This window comes from Haemorhous mexicanus, chromosome 1, assembly GCF_027477595.1.
Source record: "Haemorhous mexicanus isolate bHaeMex1 chromosome 1, bHaeMex1.pri, whole genome shotgun sequence".
In the NCBI taxonomy this organism is placed as follows: domain Eukaryota; kingdom Metazoa; phylum Chordata; class Aves; order Passeriformes; family Fringillidae; genus Haemorhous; species Haemorhous mexicanus.
This window is the reverse complement of record NC_082341.1, coordinates 117,399,972-117,425,789: the sequence shown is the minus strand read 5'-3', so window position 1 is coordinate 117,425,789 and position 25,818 is coordinate 117,399,972. Positions and strand designations below refer to the sequence as shown.

General features: G+C 36.0%; 1 protein-coding gene across 2 annotated transcripts in view; it reads right to left on the bottom strand.

The window, feature by feature from the left end:
- Nucleotides 1–25,818, bottom strand: part of SNTG1 (syntrophin gamma 1) — a 317,863-nt gene that overhangs the window by 233,413 nt on the left and 58,632 nt on the right. The window contains exon 1 of one of the 2 annotated variants that reach the window (XM_059860481.1): nt 8,551–8,627. The exons of the other annotated variant lie outside the window; for it this stretch is intronic. The gene's annotated coding sequence lies outside the window, so the exon portion shown is untranslated. Of the gene's footprint in view, nt 1–8,550; nt 8,628–25,818 lie in introns of those variants that run through there. 2 annotated transcript variants of the gene reach the window in all.

The window sequence follows — 25,818 nt, the reverse complement described above, 5'->3', positions numbered from 1 at the left end:
CATGCAATGCCTGGCATATGATGAAACATTCTAATATTGGTGAAGCCCTGAAGCAGTGGGCCTTTGCATCTCAATCTTCATTCTGTGACTTGTTCATCAGGGCACTCATTCAAAGTGCTTCTGCTGTGCTATCAAATGCCTTCAGTGGCTAAACTCTTTATTTGCTATCTCACACCCTGAGACTTCCAGCGTGCACAAGGTGAGGTGCTAATTGTGGTAAAATTCTGGCAACACAACAGAAACACATTTAAGTTATACCTTCGGAGGTATGAACACAGTTAAAAAAGCTTAGGCATCTAAATCAATCATAACAAGTAAAGCTAGAAAATAGTGTTTCTTTACAGTGCTGGTTTATTTATTTATTCTTATATTTCTTACAAATAAAAGATTATTTTTAAGGCAGCCTATAGTTAAGTTAAGGAAAAAACCTAAGTTGCTCCTCTTCTCTGCTAAAATATTTTGAAGCACTTTCTTTTTTTTTCTTTCCTGAATGAAACTGGATAGAATTCAAGATTAAAGCTGAAATATTTCTTCATATTATCTCCACTCACATCTATGCATTGGTTTGTGCTTGGCTTGTGTGAACACAGAAGGACAAACAAAAAATATTTTCCAATGTATGGAGGGGAAGAAAAGGAAAAGTATAATTTTCAAGATCTTTATTGTAGCTTCTTTCTCTAACTTCTAACTAGCATACATTGTCATGATTTTTTAAAAATCATTCAGGCCTCATAAACAGAATATAAGTACATTTGCTGTGTATACCTTAGTCTCAATTTAGAGACAGTCATTATATTGTCTAGAACTCAACATTCAAATTTCCTGTCTTTATGCAAACATTGTTTTCCAATATTTATTAGAGGTACTTTTTTTTTTTTTTAATTGAGTTAAAGGAGTTCATAGAAGTGAGAAATTTAAAGCAGCTTGTGGATGGCTTCCAAATATTCACTACAAAAAAATTTTGCTAGTAATTGTTCTGAAATTTTTTTCCCTTCATTTTGGCACTTTGGAATAGAATAGAGCTGAATTCCTCAATGATTAACTTACTCCCCTTCACAAGAAATCATTAATTCACTAAACAACTTTAATTACTGTTTGAAGCTTACATTCAATCCAATTCAGCACAAACAAATATTTAGCAGTTTAAGATGTTCTTTATTTTAAGCACCCCTGTCTCTACACTTAAGCAGCTAGTTTGTGATAAATAGGGACTACTGAATCAGGCTTTTGAGGGTGGGGAAGCGGAGAGAACAACCCAAAAAACCAAAAACCAAAGCCATTTCTTCTTAAAAATTCTTTACTGAATGGATTAAACTAGTGAAATCAAGTTAAATCCTTTCTTATTTTGAAAGAATATGAGTGCATTAAACAAAATTAATTTCAGAAGTCATGAGTTTTCTGTTTACATTGCTAGTTGCTGTGGCTAAGATAACTATTTTCTAGGACCACTGGATGAGGACAGAAGGTGAACGTGCACAAACTCACTTAGGCCCTGACAGATGAGAGCATGCAAAAACACAAATCTGAGCTCCCTCTCCTCTTTAAGCCAGCTCTTATACCCACTGGAAATCTCTCTCCTAGCACAGGCTCAGGTGAGAAGATTAGAAGACAAAAATCTCATGCTGTTCTTGAGATGAGAGTAGCTCATCTCTCTGCTTAGCTATCCCATGTATAAGGTCAATGGGAATTTTGTCACTGGGTTAAATCCCAACTCCACTGAATCCCACTCTGTGAATTGTGAACTGTAATTGATGATGGTTTTAACTCTGCAATCTTGCCAGGGAACAGAAAGAGGTGCAAAAATAATGTTGGGGGTTTTTATTTATATTCTCAAGGTTTATATGTTCCTCTTGCAACTTTACTGCTTCTTTTGATTTGAATAGTATTTTATTCCAGAAGAATTAATGGAATTATGAAATATCATCAGTTCTCAACTCTCATTTCCCTGAAGACATTGTTGAAAAAAATTTTAATTAAAAGTTGCAGAGCTTAGGTAATATTCCTTTATGGAAACAATCTACTGCGATTTAAGAGACATTTCAGTCAGTCAAAAATTATGGGGTAGAAAAATCTAACCAATAGTCCAAATCCAAACCTGGCATGAAAAGAGGCAGCCTGGCTAAGATATATCAAATGCCAGGAAGTCACCACTGTCCTTACCTTTAAAGCTTCACCTCAAATAGCAGTTTGTTTGCAGTAACGATAAGGACAAAAACAACACTTAATTTATAATTATTAAAACTTTTCTGGGCACAGAAAAAGAAAAGCCACAAAGCAAGGTCCTCAGGCAATTCTGTTTCAATTAATCTTTTTTTTTTCTCCCTTCCATGTCTCTAATGTACTGTTCCTTATTCTTTCTTCCTACCAACTTTCAGATTCATTTAACATGGAATAAACCATTCTCTACAAATGCGAGCAATCTTTACAATGCTCAGACTTATAAAACAATGAAAATTCTTAAAAATAGAAAATAAACTCCCATAATGGCTCACCTGCTGCATAATACCAGCAATTAAACTTAGGTTTTTGAAACCATGTGAAGTTCTTTGAAATTCTCTGCTTTATGATAATGACAGAAAAAAGAAATAACTCAAGCAATTATAATTCCAATTTTTGTTTAACATGATATGGTGAAATTCTACATTCATTGCAATTTTCAGCCCCATCTGAACGTCACAAGTGATGCTGGAAGCACTTCAGTTGAGAACTCTGCAGTTACATGAACTCTGGCAGATTAAATGTGTCAAGCCTATTCTGTGCCACTGAGAGCAAGTGCTTTGGCATGCATGCAAAAATCCCTTCTATTTTGGAACAGAAGCCTTATCTACACTAGTTATCAGAAATTGTCAGTGACCTATGTTAGGTCCTAAGTTGTCCCTAAATACTGTTTGAGAAAGTGTTAATTGTATAAGCCAAAGCATCTTAGGAGACAATGCCAACAACTAAACTCTAGCCCTGTTTGCTACTATACATAGCCTGCAAGTCCAGCATCTTCTAAAGTATAAAGTAATAGCCCCTTAGTCAATCTGGGATTTACTACATTGCTCCCATCATAAAAATCACGTGTTAAAAAATCTGAAATATAAGCTAGAAACTTAACTCTTCTGTGCTTGGGAACTTCAAGTCCTGCAATGACCTTTTGATAATGACACGCTTGCATTTAAAGATTTTGTAATTATTCAAATTTAAAGTTATTGCTATATGGCAATATATAGCAATTAATATATTTTTATATTGAAATAATAAACCCAACATAACACAGTAAAAAACATATTTTTAAAAAACTGAAATTTGAATTTTTGCATGTACTTCTGTAAACTTAATTTCAACCTGGATTGAGCTATTTTCTAACTTTTGCTCACACCTGTTTTACACTCCATGTCATTTACTCAAATCAAAGGACCACAATAATTTTGATATGCCATTAATGAAGCAAAAAACATCATTTGAAAAACAAACCATAGCCTACAGAAAGTTATGATATCCTGAAGGCATATATTCTTTGTATTTGACATCACTTTCCATTGTAGTAAAAGGTGAGCATATTAGCAGTTGGCTAGGGGTCTGTCTTTTTAACCACAAGTATAGAACAGCAATTCTGGCACCATAAACTCAAATGTAATGGATGATCAAATAATTTCTAGTTGCTACCAAATTCTGCAAGATTGTTGGGAAACTGGATTACTCTCTCTAGATACTTAATGAGGAAATTCAGGTACCATCTATTCTAGAAGTATATGCATGTGATCTAATACAAAGAAGAGTGAATGGAGAAAGATTTTTTTATGTTTATGTGCAGGCTCATCATCAGTCAGTTCAGCAGTGTGTATTAATCTGCATCCTCTGAATGTTTGATACAGTTTTCCACGGAACAAGTTGCATGGCAGATAAATAAAATAGCTTTCAAAAATAATTTGCAACCAGCAAGTCCTCTTTTGTGAAGGAAAATATTCAACATACTAAATTTATATGAAATACACAGTAAATTGACTCAGAAATTTTATTTTACAGTATGCTTATCTTTCCTAGAAAATGTAACAGTTTAATGATTTACCCACCCATATTCTACCACAGAATGGAAAGCTATGGTGGCCTTGTTTTGCTTTCTGCGAGGGTTTTCAGGGGGCTATTTTTGCTGTTGACAAAAGTCTTCACAGTGATTCTACAGAAAAATGGACTTCCATGTCAAATTTCCCTTCTGACCCTACGGAGTGCTACTTCTATTTCTGTCCCAGTGAGTCAAAGGCAGTTACCTCCATCTCCAGCTAGCACATCTCTAGATCACATAAGCCATTTCCCCTAAGCTATCCAATTCCTAACATGGTTAGACTAAAATAACAACCAATTTTTTTAAACATGCTTTAAAAAAAGGGAAAGACCCTGCATCCCAAAGCATGCTACTTCTTGCAACAATACTTGCTGATCTAACAAAAATACACATTTGCATGAGTGATGAAATGAACTGAAATCTGCAGGCTGCTTAAATGTGAAACAGACAATACCCTGCAGAACATTTAACTCACAAACTTTCCCCTCATTATGAGCTCAGTGAAGCTAAACCACTTTCTCATTTCTGTATGCTGGACTCAGCATGTGTAACCTCTTTACAACAGAAAGCAATTCTTTGTTTCAACTTTCTATCACCAGTTCTCACTTAAAGCCTCATTCGAGGATTGTGGCTTGGATCACAGGTTGATTTCTGTCAAATACAGACAGAAATCTTCTGCCACAAATTCTTCTTTTGCCCATTCACTTAGAGCACTTTTCATCCTGCCTTTGTAGGACAACTGGATTCCAAGTGACGTCTTTCCAGGAGTAATTGCAGTAATACTGAAATTAATGAAAATCTGGAAAAGGAGATATTGCCTGAAGTGACGCAAAATACGCAGCAATTTGGGAAAATAACCTGAAATTTTCCAAGTAAGAGCCCTTCAATTTAAATGTTCTAGGAGATTGAAACCACATTGCTTTCGAAGGTCCATTCCTGAAGCAAAGGTTAAATTTAACCTTTTCATTTATAGATATGACAGAATTTCAGCAACAAGTCTTATTTGCAGCAGGCATAAAATTCACATTACATACAGAATTTAGAAGTCTGTCCCTTTATGTTCTCCAATTTTCTAAGTGACCAGACATTTGAATGCAAGAAAATTCTAGATCAAAGCTTATCACACAGGTTCACCTCCCCATTTTCCATTCTTCTATCACAATGAAATGCTTTTTAAACACAGCTCAGCTGGATTCCACAGTCATGAGTGGACAACAAAAAAACCCAGGAGAGTCTGCCCTATGTGGAGACAAAAAAGGCTCTTCTCCTTAGAAAAAACAAGAGGTCTGAGAAGAGACCACAGAGTTTGGTGGAGGCAGACTCTGACAAGAGGACAACAGCTGATAAATCCAGTGGAGTCCACTGAAGAGATGTGTTGTACATAGCAACTACCACAAACCCACAGCAAGGACCTACGTGGTCCCTTAGGTGGGTGACCAAAATAACCAGTGTAGTCTATTACAGGAAGAAAACACATGAGATCAAAGACAAGCAGTTGGGAAATATGTGGTAGGTTTCACAACCTAGAGGCTGGCAGTGAAGAAAGCAAGCTGTTAGGTTATTTTCTCTCACTTGTTGCTATCCAGCCTCTAAAAAGCAGGTCACAGTCTTTTAAAAAGAGGGAAAGAGGCTTGCATTTTACATATTATTAATGGTGATGTACAACACACACAAAAACAGAAGTTCTGAATAATTATACTTCCTTGGTTAGCATTACAACTAAGTTTTCTTCACACAGGATAGGTTAATTTGAATGTAAATATGTATATTATAGCTGCACTCCTTTTTCTTTTGTTTTCCTTTTTTAACTGAAAAGCAAGTTCAATCTTTTGCTTACCCAAATGTGGTGGATGGCAATAAAGTACAAAGAATAAGGAGTTCCTTTTCCTATCAGCTACCAGAATACACCTCCACAGACGTACACTAGAAACATGGCAAACCTTGATAATATCGGCATAAAGAGAAGCAAGGCTGAGCTTTTCAATCTTTGTTCTCATGTTAGGAAAACCCTTTTCCTTTGCTTGTAACAGCAAGCAAAATACAGCACTTGAAATTTATCCAGTAGCAACATGAATCCAAGATTAGGGAGGTCTTACCTCCAGGTAACTGAAAGCAAAGCAAGCTGAGATTGCATAAGGAAGTCTAAAATATAAAAAATGGAAATATGACAACCACTAAAGTCCTGAGTGTTAGCTAGGGTTTTTTTCATAGTTCTTTTATAGAAGGCAGTAATTTTAACAAGCCTAATAATTTGTATATGTTGAGAACCTGCTTTCACATTTGGATTTAATACTTTTGAAAGGAATTGAGCACCATTTTTTTTTTCAGATACTTGATGTAGTGTTAGAAAGATTAGAAGCAGTATAAATCTTGAAGTCGTATTATTATTGTTGAAGGAATGTTCAAAAATTGTGAATTAAAACCAGTCTTACAAAAATGTTAAAACAGCTTTGAGCATCTTATTTTATATCTTGATGCTCTAAGTGTCTGAGGAAGTCTAATGGATAGTATCTTCTCCTCTCTTCCAATAACAATAGTTTCAAGCAGCATAGGATTTTTTTTTTATAAAACACAGTACCTTAGAGTATAGGGACAACCTTAAATTAGGCTCTTCTTTAAGTTTCCATGTGTAGGAATATAATGCATCCAAAATCACTTGTATCCAGTACCCAGAAATCTAAGAAACTTTTTGATTCGTGGTCCTAATTTCTTATTTAAGTGACAACACTGCAAAATGTAGGCTGGTTAGAACAGTTCCTGAGGGCAACATATTGAAAATAACATCCTGTACCATATGGACAACTAGACATCCCACCCAAGCTGAAGTTTTTCAACTCTGAAATTTAAGAACAGAAGACTCACATTGGAAGTCTTGATCATTTAACTCAAGCATCTCTCAATCTTGATCAAATTTGGAGGGTCAAGCATGCATATATGCTTTATGTCCTCACACAACACATGAAACACAGTATTTTTCCAAACCCCACAGTTCACTATAATTCAAAGTCCCTGGGATTTGGGGATTCTTTTTGGAACTCAGGGATTTTGTTTGGGATTTTTGTTGTTTTGTTGGGTTTCGGTTTTTTAAACAGGATTCATGACAGCAGACTATGGCAAAAACAATAGATGAAAATGAAAATAAAATTACAACAAAGGCTAACCATGGAATTTAGGGGAGGGACCCTTCTGAGTCACAGAATGGCAATTAGAAACGAGAGAGGCAAACAAATCCAGGTACTTGACAAATTTTATCACCACTACAATTTTACTGTTGCATACTATGTACTTAACCTGTTCAGGAAGGATTAAAAAAAAAAAAAGAATCATTGCCCCAATGTTATTATTTATCATATAAATAACCAATGTTATTATTTATCACATAAACCAGCAGTCTGGCTTTCAAGCAGTGTGGTGTCTGGTACTGAGCACTGGCCAGCCCAGATTATAAAATATAAGGCTGAAAGACCTCACTTCAGCTACCCAGTATAAATTCCAGCAAGTGCAACCAGCCTCAGCACATAATCTTCTCTGTAAATGTATCAAGTTTCATTGTATGAGTAATCAAACTCCTTGTCTTCGTTGGTTCCATTGCCATGACTTTTTTGAAACATCACAATCTGCAATTTGCAAAAACAATGAGAAGAAACAGTGACAATGGCAAGGAATTAATTCATATAATGACTTTCTCTAATATTTAAATGCTTGGAAAATAAGCGATGAAAAAAATAAATGAATCATGAATATTCATAGTTTGGAATGGGTAACAATACTTTTGAAAAGAATGAATACAGTTAATCACCGCAAAGGCTTCTTTTTTAAGAAAGTGTGATTCTAATAGATTATTTATTATTCCCACACTGTAAGAATTTTATTTTTTTTAAATCTTCACAGGTGAAAATATCTGCAAAAACTTCATGCCATTTTAAGGTGTTTTAAATAATGACTGGAGACTCACTCTAAGTTAACTAGCACAAGCATCTGAGAAAGTCTTATGTGAACACAAGAACAATAACTCCAAAAAATCATACAACCACCAGGTAAAACCAAACTATATAAAAGAGTCTGGCAATTTTCTTAATTAATTGCTTCTAAGTTAAAGGTGAAGCCTTACATGTTCCTTTACTTCTAATGTTGGTCTTGGCTCATCCTGTCTGTAGCCCTTATCAGTTAGAGCAATTCTGTACTGGAAAAACTTCATCCCTTTGTTCTCAAGCACAGGAAACTTCCTAAGAAATGGCACAGAGTCACAGGTGGGACCAGCCATGCTTCCTGCATGTCCTTGGTATGCCAAACCTGGGAGGACAGCCTGGCAGAAGACATTCCATTCAATTTAAAAAAACAAAAACAACATGAGAATAGCTTCTTGCTTAAAGTAATTAGTAACTTTAATTATTTTTTTAATTTTACTAAATAAAACTGTTCAATTTCCCCATGATAAAGCTTTGTAAATGGCATACATTTGACAGTTCTCATGCACACACAGGGGCAACCCTAAGCCCTACCTGCATTACTCCATCACCACTGACATGCTGTGTTTCCACAAAACGCTTCCGAAAACCCTCTAGTCCACGAAGACCTAAAAATAAGGTTACAATAACATAACTCACTACTAAGCTAATCTTCTCTCAAAACAGTCAGGGTAATTGCTGAAAGCAGATGATTTCAGGTCTACTCAGGCAGTGTAGAGGGAAATTGGATGTGGTATCACCAGCTCCCCTCCAACAGCATTACGCCTTTCCTTACAAAATTTCTTCGTCTTTATTGACTCGTAAGACACTAAATACATATTTGACTTTCATATTCACTGGAATTATGTGCTAAACCCATGAAAGCCAAAACACAGAATTTGAACCAGGAAAAAAAAAATATATGACTTCAAATTTTTGCCTTTCAATCTATAATTCTTAACTGTTTCTGAAAGAATTCTTATCATTGTGTGAGCAAAGGACATGATTATTCAGTCAAGAAAAAAGGGAAATGGAGTTGAGAGTAAGATCTAATTCAACAGGTGGATTCACTGGTTTATATCCATATCTGCACACTTGGTGCTACAATCCTGCACATAAAATAAGTATGGTACTTTGGTTTTGCACTAAAAAAATTCTTTTCAGATAAAGCAAACAGAGTAAAAATGTTCCAAGTATGATAGGGTTCAAAAGTATGAGAATCAGAGTTGTGCCTTTCTCCCATAAACGAACAGTATCATAACCCAGAACTGATGCAATACCATACACCAGATCTTCACCAGTCATAGTCCTTTAGAGAGCTGTCAGACCAACTAGATCTTAGAAGGAAAAAAGATATGTAAGAATTTGCACTTTAAAACATTGTGATGCCATTGAAACATGTTACTTCCGAAAGATCTCTTACACACACCCCAAGACCCCGGCTCCCAAATTAATGTTTTGTTTATATTTTCCCCTTCATAAGAGTAACATTCAGCCATAACTTTGAAGTTGTTAAACATACAGTCTCACCAGGTTAAAAATATCTAATTAGCTTATGCAAGGCTTAATTTTGATAGGAGCTTAATTATAAATCTGTGTTGCGTGAGATGTGTTCATATTTCGAACACACGTTAGTAATCTGAGCTGTATCACATAAACGATCTTTAGAGACAACCACCTTTTAGAAGTGACTGTCTTCAGGACTGATGCAAAGAAAGACATGCCTAAGCCATCTTCCAGCAGATTTCACAGATGGCTCACAAGGCTGTCACAAGGCAGAGAAGGAAGAAAGTTGCTTATTTCTTTATAGAGATGCAAATACAAAGGACAATCTGGATTTAAGGCTAAAAGATGTTTATTTACCAACAACTCTTCTAAACCTTACTCCTGCTCATTAACATTTCTTCCATCAAAGTGAATTAATAAAACTAAAAATTAATAGGCTTCAAGGAAATAAGTGTATTTCATGTTGATTTGATGTCAGGTATTGCCATACAAAAATATGGAATATGTGCTCTACAAGTGCAACTTTCTATGCACTCTACTATGCAGGCATAATAGAGATTAGTTGGTTAGTACAAGTAAACACAGGAAAGCAGCCCTAAGAAGTCATGGGATACACTGGTTATACCATTTCGGGAAAAAATGCAAGTTTTTTCAAAAGGTAACTAAGAGTTAATGTTGTAGATCAAATTCTGAGAATCATAACTATCATCAGGTTGTGCCCTCTCACTATGCTGTGAATCACAACAAAATACAAATGCATATACTTATTTTTTAAAGCCTACTACATTCATCATAATAGACACTTCCCTTGGTTTATAACGCAGACTAGGGCTTTTTTCCGAATTTGCTTCTTCATTATGGAAAAAATGCAAAAGGAAATAAGGTCTAATGGATAATACTGGCATTTTTTAATAACCTTTACATGAACCAATCCCCTTTTCAACCTTCCCATTGCACTGAGAAAAAAAACTACTCCATGAAAAAAACCAAACAGACAAAAAATATTTTCAAATCAGGATACATTTTCTTCCCTTCAGCTTCTTAAGACTCAACCAACCTGGCTGCAAGCATCTGGCACCAAGCAAGTGGCATATGTAAGTTGTTTACAGACTTTGTGTATCTCAGAAATAGAAAGCCTAGAGCTCTTGTCAAGAAGTCTCAATTTGCTCTAAAACACTGTTCTTCTAAGACATCAGCCCCTGAGACTCTTGTCTTTTTGGTCAGCAATGTTCTTTACACAATTACAGCATCTCAAGTGAGGCTTGCAGAAGGAAATAAAAGTGGTTAAGTGTATGTGCCACACTTGAATGCAGGGACAGTGCCTAAGAGACATTAGAAAGCATTAGCCAATAGTCTGATCTTGTATCAATGATTGATACTCATTGTAACAATCTTAATACACATAATGAGTCTTTTGCTGTTCTCTTCTTGGGGAGACAATCATCATATTTTCAAAGTTCAGCCAGGTATTAATTTTTTTTGTTGTGTTCTATGTTAAGAGTTCTATATTAGAGAATAGTTTTAAAAGAGCTCCATTACAAGAAGTCTTTACAACCAAAAACATATCTTACAACTTTTCATTCTCCTAGACAGTTGTTTAGTTACACACTCCAGTCCCATAACTTAAAAATGTATTGAGAAATTACTTGAGACTGTGGCATTTAATACAGCATAATCATTTAACTTCATGGCTCTATATAAATCTGAATGCACTATGGGAGACTTCCATGTCTCTGTCTCTCAGAGATTCTTGTGATATACTAAACAAATAGATGGCCAAAAAATCACCTTTTTGTTATATAAAACAAGATGCTGTTTTATACTTCACAGGCAATTCCAATACCCCACTGTACTTTCTAGAGCTCTCAAATCAGACACAGAGAAAGTATCTCCTGGGTGGTTCTTTTCCACAGAGACTCATTACATACCCTTTTATTTTGTGATACAGCAATGCATTACTGCCTCTATGGCTGACATAATTACAGGTAAATGTATTCCATAAGTGGTATCTTCCCTGCCCAGATCTTTCCTTCCTCACTGTCTATGACAAGCCCTTTTTTTTCCATTCTCTGTTTCATCAACTGTACTATTTTCATCCAATATATATATATTTGTGTGTGAAATATATATTAGTTTTATATATTCAGGTAAGTTCACAGAACCTCAAAAACAAATTAAAAATATTTAAAACTAACCCCAAGCAACAAAGCAAACCTAGTACTAGGAGTCTTATGAGATTCAACTATCATTAAACTGTAGAGGCTGATATTTCTCTATTTATTATTATACCTGAAGAAGTTATTGTAAGGTTTTGTGCATTGGAGTCTACTTGCTGTTTGCTATGATAATCATCATGAAATAATTATCTTATTTCCTCTAGCAGTGTGATCACTGGACAGCTGATATAGTTATTCCCAAGGTGGCATATGAAGAAAATCACACTTACATTCCTTCACATATAAATGCAGCAATATAAGATGTCAGCTTCAATGTGTAGTGCACTACTATCTCTACTGACTCATGTCTTTCATGTATTTTTCCAGTAGCTTGCAAATTTTTACAAATCAGTCTTTAAATAGGTATCTAGATTAATTTGAGGAATTTTTTTTAACTATCATTCAGGATTTACTGTTCATCTGGGCAGTGGACAGCAAAATAAGTCACTGATATTCCATCATCACCTTTCATCTTCTTGATGTTTACCAGCATGATACACACATATGGATATATATATATATATCTCAATTCAGACAAATATGTAAAATGATATGGAATTATCTGTACAACCACAAAACAAGAATTCTTCACATTTTGAAATCAATTTTGGAAGGCATTCAGATCTTTGTCTAGTATTAGCCTATGTTATGCTGTTTTATTCAGCACAAGTCAAATTTCTTCAGCATATTTGTTACTTTAAAAGTGACAGAGATCACTAAGTATGGTTTAATATGTTCGACAGCTCGGAGACCTCAAGCACTTCTATTATTATCTAGCTTCCAGTAACATATTTTCTCAAGCTTTAACTTTCCAATGGAAAGTCAGTCTCCTTCTACCAATAAATACTTACAATGGAAGTAAATACTGATAGATAATACTTCTCTATATCCATTTCATGAGAGCCAGATATAAATACTTCAAGAATAATGTTGGGATTTGCTATTCTAATTACAAAACACTTCCACTTTTCTTCCTCAGATCAGTAGGAGTGAAGATGTCCTGTGCAAATAATGTATGTGATACAAAGATAAAACACATCCAGAAGAAAAATTCTATCTAGAGGGCAGATGAACTGAAGTAGACAAGTAAAAGTTCTGAAGATTGCCACTGAAGATCTATACTAAAACTGAAAAAAAAAAAAAAATCTATACTAAAACAGAAAACAAAAAATCAGAAACACAGGGAATAACACACAGTTAGCTCTAATTGACTCCTGTCATGGAAGCTATTTTCTTCCTTAGAACTTCCTGAAACTTTAAAGAAGGTTTTAAGGTAACACAGAAATATACGATTGTGGCATGGCTTGAGGAAGCAGAGCAGTCTGCCTTGAAAACACAGCATCTACTCCCTGCCTGAAAATGTGTGCTCTTCATCTCAGTTTAGCTATTACAGGTTAAAGAGAAGAAATGAAGGAGCACTACAGTTTTATCAGATCCAAAATACATCACTCTTCTTATCATTGTGCAGGCTCCTCAACCTTTTTGTTTATCATGTCTCCCTTACCCATCCTTCTGTCCTTTTGCTTTAGTTTTTTGTTTGTTTGTTTGTTTTGCGTGGGGATTTTTTTTGTTTAAAAGAAATTGAGCTTACTTGACTTTGTGTCTTCCATGTGACTACTAAGAGTTCAGGACCACAGGCACCACCACACTAACAACTGACCAAAACTAAGCATCCCATTGTCCATAAAAGCTAGTCAAGTGTCACAGCAGTTTAAAAAATGGTGTGTCACTTCTGACCTTCTAGATTAAACTTACTTGTGTGATTTAGAGGGAATAAAAGAAACTCCATATTCTTTTTGATGTACTTCTCTCTTACATTACTTTTTTTTCCTCCAGGTATGGGTATGTAACCAGCAACAGGTGCCCCATATCTCCACCAGCTTTTTCAAATATGTGGCCAGAATCTTCAACACCACTTGGAAGATATGCAGCTTCCTTTATTAAACTAACTGCAGCTAGACTTAGGTATGTGGGGGTTTCCCAAGCAAACAATAGTATGCTGAAACAGAGAGTTCTCAGGAAACTCTAAACAAGGACTATGCAAATCTTAACAGTATTTCAATGAACTTGTAACTTTTTTCCTTTTGCAACACCAACTAAAAAAATCTCTTTCCTGAAGATAAACATACGATTATATTCCTAAAAATCCCATTTATTATTCAGGTTTATAACAACTCAAGACAATTAAGCCTTACTAAGGACTTCAGATTCAAAATGACTGAACTGCTTCTCATTTTTTCTCATTTTTTAATAAAAAATCTCCCTGTGATTTTGGATGATAAGCACCCAACACATCTGTAGGCTATCCCTATTTGACAAGCTTTAGTCTGTCTCTGCTTGGGGTCAAGCATGACAAATTTCCAAGCAGATAACACTTGTCACATCTTAAGGCTGCTCAGACAGTAACCATGTCTGCTGCTTGCAGAAACAACATCTGCCACTGCAGCAAACAAGAGCTCTTGATTCACACAATCTCTAGCTGAGCTCCCAGCTCATTAGGATCTCCCAAATGCTGCCTCTTACGAAGGAAAAACACACCTGTCATGGAACAGGCAGAGAGCCTCACTCTCTGCTGCAGCCCTGAACAGAGCGATCCTGCTGCGCCTGAGCTCCACAGGATGGAGCGCCTCTTCACCCTGAGAAGCAAGATCGTGTCAGACTGTGTCTCAGCATTACCTGCTGAGTGAGAAGATCTTCGGCTCTGAAGCTTTCACAGGCACCCTGCTAAAAGCCCAGGTGCAGTGGTGCTTACTTCAGGCATGGGGCTCCCTCTGCAAAGCCCTCCAGCACTCCACAGCTCCCCCTCCTTTGGGCAGCTCGCCTAGGAAGAGACTTTGGAGCCACAGCATCAGCTTAACATTTACCACAGACTAATGTTTCCTCAAGGCCCCCAGACTTATATACTTATACTATACACTTGGCAAGATCATACAGGAACATTTAAGTCCCCGTTCCTACTTACTCATTCAAAGGCATCTGTCCCCACCTTGCCTTAAGGTTAGAAACTCTTGTAGTGTGGAAAAGGACCTAGAAAAACCTGGCAGTTAAAAATAACAAAGAAGTTCACCTTTAGAATGCTTGATAGGAAATTACTTCTCTTTTAAAACAAATGTGTCAGGAAAAGGTGAGAATTCACTCAGGAAAAACGTCAAAGGCAGTAGATTTCATAGGATTAGCATCTGAAAGACTGTATCAGTCTAATTTTCCTTTTAAATAATCTTATTCAAACATCGGCTTGGAATTACAAGATAAGAAAATGGTCTTTGAAGGAAAAGAAGAATTTATGTCTTCCTACATTTTGAAAAAAATATTTGAAAAAAACACTTGGAACAAAATTTAGCAATTTTACATGGCTCAAAAAAAAATTACCATGACAAATATATTCAGGGATTTGAGTTGGTTAATCTTTAAAACATGAGACAAGCACTACTGACATCTTGAGATAAAATCTTCATATTACTTGATGCCAGAAGGTAAACTAAGAGACTAACAGGGGGCAAATATCTGAGAGAATCTTTGCAGAGGTAAATTCCAAGTTTTATTTTCTGGAAGCGATGGTGTTTTTTTAACACATCAAATAATCTGCTTTACCTGTAGGTACTAGATCCCTTCTGGCATCCTTCATTCTTACACAGGAAGGGTTACTGCACAGCACAAGGAGTTTCAGTCCAGAGATCTGCTTTCACTGCTACACAAACTTCCCAGGTGATCTGCAGCAAAACCCTTTTTATCTCTTTCCAGTAAGACACCACCTGTGGGCTATAACTTAGGATAAGTATACAACCGATTAAAATTGCCAAAGTATTGTTGTATGAACAAAAAAAAAAATTCATTTACGTTAATAAAAACATTTATTTGGTAGTAGAAGTCAAAATAGTTCTTTGCAGATTTACATATACTGTGACATGAGCCCAGATCTCTGTAAATTTGGCATTTGCTCAACAAATAGGAAGGACATTATTTATCCATTTCTGGAATAACAGCTGGATGAAGTTGCAGCAATTTTCTCTACAGGGGCAAATATAAGCAAGAAAAAAGAGGGAAATCCATATTTTAAAGTCTAAAACTGTGTTGAACAGATGCCAGTTGACTTCAGTTGTGAGATGCTTGCTTACATTTAACTTCAAAGTTTTTTCTTTTTTTTTCCCAGAGCATTAAATAAAAATGCTGAAAAATATTTTTATCCAAATAATATTATCACAGCTCAAGAAACAGCCTTATTTTCATATTCTGCTTTTACTACCCTGCTTATTATTTTTTAATACAAATCAGAAGTTTGGCTTTGAAGCAACAAAAAGTATTTCATAAAGCACTGCTCAACCACTAAGCTCCACTGGGCTGAAGGAACCATAAAAGCACCAGAAATTAATGAGCATGGTGAACCACAATCCAAACTCCCAGAGGCAAGATAAAAAGCTGAGTATTGAAATTAGTTTCTTGTGACATATCATAGGGTACTCAGTACAGATGTAAACACAAAAATGTCACTTTTTTGGGGTGCTGCATGAGTAACCTGGATGCATGATCTCCCCTTGAAGCATTTATCACATTTCATCTCATTCTAGGGAGCTTGTTTTAATGGGAGAAACAAAGAGCCACTCTGATATATAAAAGATTAAAGACACTCAGCCAACATTTGGCAACATTGTATTTGAGTTTCAGAATACAGACTCATAAAAATGTGGTTGTTTTTAAACATGTTTCTTACTGAATTTTTACAATAAAAGGGAGAAAAAAATTCTTTGAAAATCACCATGATAAAATACCCCAAACAAAATTATTTTCCTCTAGAAGTTTCTCATTATATACGAGGATGAGTACCAGCAAATCTAAAAGCGAAAAATACCTGGTGTCCTTCATTAGAAAAGACATTGTTATTTACAGTCACTTTTTCTTTCCCACAAAGATTCATAATTTTTATTTTTCTTCTTAAATGAGAGTAATACACAGTTATGACAAAGATTTTGTTGATGAATCTGGAAATAAATGTATTTTTGAAAGTTTTCTCTTTGTTGGAAGAGGAGCAGGAACACCTTTGGGAATGACTTGTTATTAATAACAATGTCACATTATTGCTGACTTTAGAAGTTACATTCTTCTAGCCGGTTCTTATTATAAACTTCCAGCTGTTCAAAACAGTTAGGAGAGAAAAGCATTAGTTTGAGAAGCAGCAGGAAGCCCATGCCAGCAGCAGCAGTAGTTGCCACATGCCGAGGAGGGTGAGGCTTGCAAGGTCCCTGGGCAAGGCTGAGGGCCAGCTTGAACAGGGCTTTGAGCAACCTGGTCTAGTGGAGAGTGCCTCTGCCCATGACAGAAAGACTAGATTGTCTTCAAAGATCTCCTCCAACCTAAATCATTCTCTGATTCAATGACAAAGAAAATCAAAGGAAAAAATGGTTCTCATTTATAAACCAGTAAGCTACTATTAAAAGACCTTTGGATATTCTTTAGCAGCACAAGATAGAAAATTGCTCCAAAAGCTAATTAGTCAACATTGTACTTAGTTGTTTTAGTAAATGTTTATATCCTTTTAATAGGATCAATAGGTAAATTCAGTGTGCTGAAACTCACATTTGGTATTTAATTATCAGCTTCGGGTAACTACTCAGCAGTAGCAACAGGTCTTAAATGCTATTGATATTTTAATTGGAAACTGTAGAAGTAGTCTGGTAAGAATCAGGCTTAGCATTGTAAAGCCACTATAGAATTCTGTACTACAGTGCAATAAAATCACAGTTCCCCACGGATACCTAAGGAGAATGTTGTGAATTGTAAATACTGCAAGTCTAAGAAGGCACAATTACACAATACTTGTTACTTTCTAATTGTATTTAAGAAGATAAACCATGTAGAAATCATATATAGAACAAAAAGTTTTCTTGAGACCTCTCACCTCTTACTGTCCAAATCACTCCATCCAAAGCTATCCCTGATGTTATATTGTTTTTATTTCCTGGTATTCTGAAAGAATTCACACAATCTTAATGTATTAAGGTGTGAATCCTCTCCTGTGAAATCTTCTGTAAGTGAATTCAGTAAGATGCACTGCATTCAACTCCTTTGTAACTGAGCTCTGTCCACTTTATCTAACTTCACCAAAGAACTTCTAGAAAAAAGGAAATATCCACCTTATTATGAGCATCTATGGCCTTACATAAACACAAAATGAGCATGACAGCTTTTTTCTAATCTTACAATGGGGGAGATCACAGTGTATCAAAAAGCCTCTAATACTTTGAGGACACTGGAGATTAAAACTAGAAATTAAGCCTGGGTATAATCTTAATAATACCAACTAAATAATTTTCAGATTATAAAATGAATTTGGGGAGAAGACTGCTTTGTGTGCTTGTTTTACAAATAACCGTATTACTGTCATGTCCATGAATCCCAATTATGTAGCTTATTAATTGTAATTAATTCATTCACTGTAATTACCTGTAATTGTAAAAGCAACTAAATCCCCTGAAGTTTCTCACTCATTAGTTCCCACATAACATGGTTCTGTAAGACTCTTTTCCCTTGGCAGTCTGATGATCAGATTACCACAACACCATTATAGAATCAGGTTGAAGAGAGCTATTTTCTTTGTCTAAAAGGAACACCGTAACATCCTCAAAATTCCCCTTTTTTCTCTTGAAAATTATAACACGTAATATGCATTTATGAGTATATGTATCTGGAAGTACAGTGGTACTGTAAGTCCACATAATTACATTACAAAGCTACGGTACATATCTTCCATTTAGCATGAGGAAAAACAAAAGAGGAAGAGAACTTAAAAAACTGAAGAAGAAACTTGTATTCAAATAATGAAGAGCTAAGTACATAAAACATTTACCCATCCACACTCAAAGAGAAAAGTTTGTCAACATAAAGTGACTCATATGGAATCTGCACTACTTACAAGAAATATATTTTCAAGATTTTATTTCTTTTAAACAAAACTGGCAGGAGTTTTAGTGCTCATTAAACTGAAAAATGGGTATTGTTGTTCAGGACAACAGGCACAGAAAAATATGAGAAGCTAAAGCACAGCTCTGTTAATAGAAAACATACCCAGCACTCCCTACAATCTTCCTCTCTAAAGCAGGAGACATCCTAGAAAAGCATCTTTATTTCACATTTTCTCTTCTTTAGCATTGCTCCCACAAACTCTTCAGATAGCAGTTCCAATGCCTGAAAGATCTACCTCCATATAAACCAGCACTTCATCACCTCTTGGAGGAGAAGGAACAATAAAACCCACAATCCACCAAGCATCTTGTCTGGCAGCTAGGTGCAGAGACAGCAAACAGGTAAAATAATTAGCATTTAGGCAACAAAATGCTTGTTGAGCAATTATGTTGAGCAATTATGATTGCTTACAAAATCATAATCTTTTATTTCAATCAGAAGGTTTTGAAATTTGGATGACTTTTAAAAAGCCCCTCACTTCTGAGATCAGTTATGCAGAAAAAATTTCTAAGTAAAAGCTACCTGTCCTTTCATACACTACATTTAGCTGCCTCCACATCCACAACTGGACAGAAGAACAGATACAGTCCCACAGCTGGGCTCTCTGGAACAAACTCTCTCCAGCTACCAGAGAGGCAGTGAAATACTAATGATTTATATAATCAGTTCCAGTTGGTCCAGTATTCATCGTGCACAGTGCGTCTTCACACATAGGTTGCAAAGGTCACAAGGATGGATGGAAGGGAGCCACTGTAACATCAAATCCAACTTCTTATTATCCCAAGCACCACTTCAAAAGCTTGAGCTTTTTACAGAATCACAGAATATTCTGAGTTGGAAGGGATGCACAAAGATCATTGAGTCACACTTCTGCCCCTGACCATCCCCAAGAGTCACACCATGTGCCCAAGACCATTGTACAAACACATCTTGAACTGCCTTTGGTTCCTTCCCTCATTAAAAAAATGTTTCAGAACTCCACTCTCCCACTTTCTTTTTTCTTCCTAAGTTTTCAATAAATCTTTTCTTGTGCCACAACTGGCTTGTTTAAACCCTGCTCCTCTAAAGTTATTTGATATATTTTTAAACATAGCTTCTACCCAAGTGCTGAACAGCAAACCCAGTAAGCAGTTCCTGACTCACCAACACACAGAGTCCTATACTTGATACAGATACCCCAGAAAAGCTCAGTGCCTGTGGCTCAGAGCTGACCTAACACAGCACAGCTGATGGACATGGCTGGGAGAGGGCAGAGCTGCCCAACCCTGACTGGCTCTGCACAGGCACCCTCAGGCGGGACTCCTGCAGAGTGCAGGAATATCCTCTTGGGTCTCCTTTAATAAAACAATCACTTTCCCTGCCCTGGGAGTTTTCTCTTGCCTTGCTTTTATCTGCCTGTATCTGGGTTTCTAAATATCAGTGAATAGAATTGGGAAGATGAGACTAATGTGCTGGACTAATGTGCAGCCAGCTGTGCTCTGGCACCAAATATGACTGCACAGAAAGCAGCAGGTAACTCACTGGCTTTGTTGTTTCTGTAATTCCCCTTCTAATTGCCTTCACTGCTTATATACCTTCCAGTTACTTCTCCCATTCCAGCCCTCAATTTCAACAGGGAAGCTTTTAGTTGCACCAGGGGAGGTTTAAATTGGATATTAAGGAAAATTTCTTCACCAAAAGGGTTGCTAAGCACGCGAAGAGGCTGCCCAGGGAAGTGGTTGAGTCACCATCCCTAAAGGCATGTTAGAGATGTCCAGATATGGCAGTTAGGGACATGGTTTAGTGGTGGACTTGACAGTGCTACACGCCTAGCTGGACTCGATGATCTTGAAGGTCTTTTCCAATCTGAGTGATTCTAGTCTATGATTTAGTCCACTATGATTAACAGCTTCCAAAGTTAGTAAAAAACCACTAATAAAGTTTCAGTTGTCTCAAGATCCAGGTTTTTGGGTTTTTTCCTTAGTTTTCACAGACCTCTAAGTTATTTCAGAAATCCTGTCTCAAGACATCTTTGCATTTCTCTGTTGTCAGGTAGTCAGAAATGAGGAGCTGAAGCGGAAATTAAGATGTAAATATCATAATGTGAAATTAAGGTTCTTTTTAATTCAGCTCGATTGTTCATTTTTAATCTTCATAAGACTCCATTGACCCAGTTTCACAATGACTTTTTTCTGCAATTTTGCCTCCTGCTCAATGAAGTGAGTACAACCCTCTATTCATTTGCTGAATTAATAGAGTTTTATAGTAAGGACAATATCTCCTGAATATAGTTTTGGCAATTCCATTATATTTATGCACTTTATCTGTACTGCATCATTGCTTTTCTTGAATTTTAGAGATTTGTCGGCTAAAAGTAATAACTTGAGCATATCTCTTTTCATCAAGAAGTATATACACAGTAACAAATGGATTCTCTAGTTCTTTATTTTTAAGTGTTCACAAGGACATTTCCACTAATTATTATTTTCTATCATTAATATGTCAATATAACGGAATTCCTAAGGGGAACGTGAAATGCTGAATCAGAAGCCTGCAAGTTTCCATTAACAGAGATCTTTCTTAATAACAGATACAATGTGCACAGACAATTACCTTGTACCACAGCCTTAAATAGGCACACTCAAAAAGAGAACACGGCTTCAGTCTCAGCAGACTTTGTGCCAAGTGTTCATTTTACCTAAATGCAGCATGCAATGTCTTTCCTGTCATCGAATGAAATAGTAAATGGTCTGAGATTTCTCCTTGTGATTTCCTCTGATCAAAGGTCACATGTCAGCACGTTACACTTGGTTTCAGATATGTGTCTTCCCACATGACCTATTTAACTGGAACTTGTCAATACCAACGTCCTTTTTACTTAAATTTTATTTCTTTCTATCTTATGCTATCTGGCCAGTTCTGGTATGCAGGATCTGAGCAGCTCATGGCACTGAGACATACACCTTGCAAGAACACTCCTACCTCTTCAGTCCACTTCTCCCCATCAGCTGGAATCAGTTTCACAGAGGCTTCACTAACAGCATCGCAGCTGTGCACACGCTGACCTTTGCTGACAGTTCAAGTGAGCTTGAATCTGTGACATTATTTGTATGCCTCCATGTCTCCAACTTAACCTGCAGAAAAATGAGTTTCTGCATCTACTAACGTGATTTTCCACTTCAACAGAATCCCTCCAATATACCTGCTGTCTTCCTTTGTCAACACAGCATCTTCCAGCAGGGTTATCTGATGATTACCCTCTGCAGGATCCCTGCCTCTGTGTCTCCCATCTCTTGGGGGGCACTTAGTTTCTCGCATCAGAGACTCATTTATCTACTTCAAGTGACACAGAAGAGTAACTTAGACCTGTTTAATTCTCCAGGACCCAGATTCAAAACACACAAAGGCTGGCAACTCAAATAAGCACTCAGATGACATTTTCCCACAGACTGTGCTTCCTTCAACTCCTATTTTGACACAGAAGTTCTGGCTTTACTGCCCTCTCTTTTTGTTAAGCTGTATCTATAAAGGTACTTTTTTGCTCCCCTGCAGCTTTTAAAGAATAAAATCTTGTTGCACGTCTCCCACTACCTGCCCACAGACACCTGAGGCCGCATCTTTTGAAATCTTTGCAATGTTGAGCTCCAAACATGTCTTATACAGTCTCAGCTAAATGTTGAGAGTGTATTACATGTTTGTTCTAACCACAAAAATACCAGAAAACATTTTCAATGCATTCTGTGTTCCTATGCAGCACGTTTGGCCACTAATTCACCACACTGAAAATTTTATTGAGATAAAATTTACAGTTGTTTTTCAGAGACTTCTTATATTACCTGGAAAAACCATCTTCTTTCATAATTTTATCTCTAGTATCACAGAAATAGGAATAAATCCCTGAGACAGTGCAACACAGTTTTCTACATGGTATCTTGGATGGCTGCATAGATGGAAATCAAGAGTGATTTAATTTCAAGAATTGTGTTTGTTACAAAGAGATTATGCTTACCTAGTGTCACCAAAGGCAAGATTTATTTTCTTAGAAAACTATCACAAAATAACTGACTTAGAGATAATAATATTCACTTTCTTTTGCAGTACATTTTAAACCCAAGGATTTGTATATTTGCCCACGAAAGGGCATCAAAGAAGCTAAAATCTCTTGAATGTAAACACAGAGCAAGCAGCAAGCTTTCAAGCTTTTTATAAGCATTTAGCTTTTTTTTTTTTTTTTTTCTTTTTCCTCCCTTTTTTTCTTTTTTCATCAGTCATACAAAGGTTGGAAGTGACAGTCTGAAGGATTAGGAAACCATTACTCAAAGCTGGGGCAGATACAATGTCAGATCCAACTTCAACATAAGCTGATCTGCTCAAAGCCTTCTTGAGTGAAGTTTTCACCTATAAGCATGAAGATTCCACACCTCCATTCAAGTAAGTAAAAGCAAAAACACTTCCACTTATACTATCATAACATATGCAGATGTCAGATGCCAGAAAATATTTTCATATTGAGTTTACCAATACAGAAAAAATATATGTGTCTCTAAAAACTATGTTTCTAAAAAAGAGAATGTGCTTTCCTGATACTACACTTTGGAAGGGGAAAATACTCCTAACATTTAGGTGCATCAGTCTTCAGTGAAGAAATTAGCTATTGCAAAGTGAAATTCAGTGTATGTGGATTAATTGTACAGTTTGTATAAATACAAGAGATGAACTATTTATTCATGCAATCCTATATTTTGAAATTGTCTTTTCCATAGTTTTGAGTAAAAAAAACAAAAATTAATCTGCATTCTTATTTGTCTATTCAAGAATACACTGCTGTGCACATTACATAGAAGCTCACAACTATATCCACTCACATGTTCACATGTCTATATTAATGTATTCATTTCTCAGGATAACCTTGCAAATACAGAATTTATTGGAATCTTCCATTTAGTACCAAAAGGAAAGGTATTATTTAAAGGGACCTGAGTGCCATACAAAATGGCAGCTATATTAAAATGTAACCTGTAAATTCAGCTACTTTTGCACTTTGAGTCATATAAATTGACAAATGATCACTTCTGGATTTTCAAGACCAAGAAATCAATCATTTATAGCAGCATGTAATGTTTTTTGCCCCAATTTTCAGTTCTCTGTAAAAAATGGAATATCATAAAAAGAATATGGGATGCATAAAGAGCACATTGCTACTAGCATGTTCAAATCTGCCCAAGTGGCATAAAACCAAAAATACATTACTATCTGACAGGTGTTTCTTGATTTAGATGAAGTAAGTTGTGAGTTTCACTCATTAACACATTAATAACCATTCTGAAATCACCATTATCCTCCTGCTCTCTTGAGCCTGCATTCTAGATAGTAATCTTGACTCATCGCCACAAGCACATTCATCTGACTCATTTATTTTTCCAGTGTTAGCTAGAAACACAAGCTAATTGAAATTAAAAAAACTCAAGGAAGAATTCTAGGCATGCCAGAAATTCATGACATTAAACAGTTTCTCAAAAACAAATGAAATTATATTTTAAATTTTTAATCTTTTGACAAGATTGAAATATTATACACGCTGACTTCTGACACATTTTACCTTCCTATAAACACTGAAAAGACAGATCAGAGCTGTTTTCCTGATGGCCTAGAAAAGGAAACTTCCACAAACTGCCTATTTGCTATCAAAACTGAATATAAAATCATGGGAAAGCTATTCCAAGAAGAAATCCATAAAGTTTAGGAGAACTGCAGGAGTTGTACTTATGATGACCTTGATACCAGTTTTAGCCATACTCCAACAAAAGTCAGGTTTGGAAAATGGAAAGAACCTTGATCTGTACTCAGACTTTGATAACTGTATTGAAAAGAACTGGGTATTGGTGAGACAGAGAAAATATTTTGATTAAGAAATAGGGATAAGATCTGTGAATAAAACAGAGATTCTTCAGATGAGTTTATTTTAAAGAAAGAGGCAATGGACTCACCTAATTTCAAAATGTCGGCAAAATAACCTTTACACAGAGGAGAAGGAAAAAATAACCAAATATTTTTAATCTGGACTGTGAGGCTCAAATAGCCTCAAACAGCTTTTAAAAGTGTTTATGTTGCTCAAGAATATATGGACAAAAATGTTTATTTACAAAGCTGCTCACATGAAAAATGTGAGGTGTTAATTTAGAGTCCTCAAAACAGACATTAAAAACATCAGTTGACACAGTTGACAATTACAACTATGTTTGTATCTATGAATCAGTAAATCCCAAAACTCAAACAACTCTTCTGGGCAGTCCCAATCTCTTCCTTTTTTCTTAATTCTCATCTTCCTTTGCACCTTGGGAATACAAATTAAAAGCTTAAATAAAAAATAACATCTGTTTTCATTCCATTTTCAGCTTTCATGGGATCAAGAGAAAACAAAAAGCTTGTGAGGCAGCTTGCTATATACAGATCTTCAAGTGAGGCTGGCTAACTCAGAATATTTTGTCGCTTTGGATTAACACAGAAGGATTCAAAATTTCTTTGAGACTAAATGATTTCCAGGTTTCAACTCTGCAGTACCATCTACAATATTAAGTTTTGATACTTCTATTTTGGAACTGTTACTCTGACGAGCCTGCAGGGTGTAAAGCACTGAGGTGAGATAATTCATTCTACCATCCCTACTTCCACTCTACTTTTCTTTCTGCATCCTAGGGAAATCTTTCTTTCCCAGGCATTTTATGCAGTTATGCACACATTCCTCTGAGAATCTATGTCAAGTCACAGTTTTAAGGATATGTGATTTAGCTCATGTCTACATCAATAAGGGTAATTCACAGAAGATTCCCATTAGTAATTTTAGACTCCCACTTGCATTCACAGCATCAAACATCCCTCTACTGAAAGCAGAGATTTCCATTTCCCCAAAAGACGTAAGACAGCCCAGTGATATCCAGTAAAGAGCAAAATTTCTTTATCATCTGTACCCTTGAAATACAGCAGAGACAACAGTGAAAGGCAGTGAAAGAAGAACATCTGCATCACAAAATCTTTTTGTCCATCTGTAGATAGTCATTCATTTTCATAACCAAATTCTTCAAGCTAGCACTCTCAGATGATTTCACCAGGCTTGAAAGTTTAAGGGAGCTTTTGTAACCACCACATCCAATCAGTTTAAAGTGAC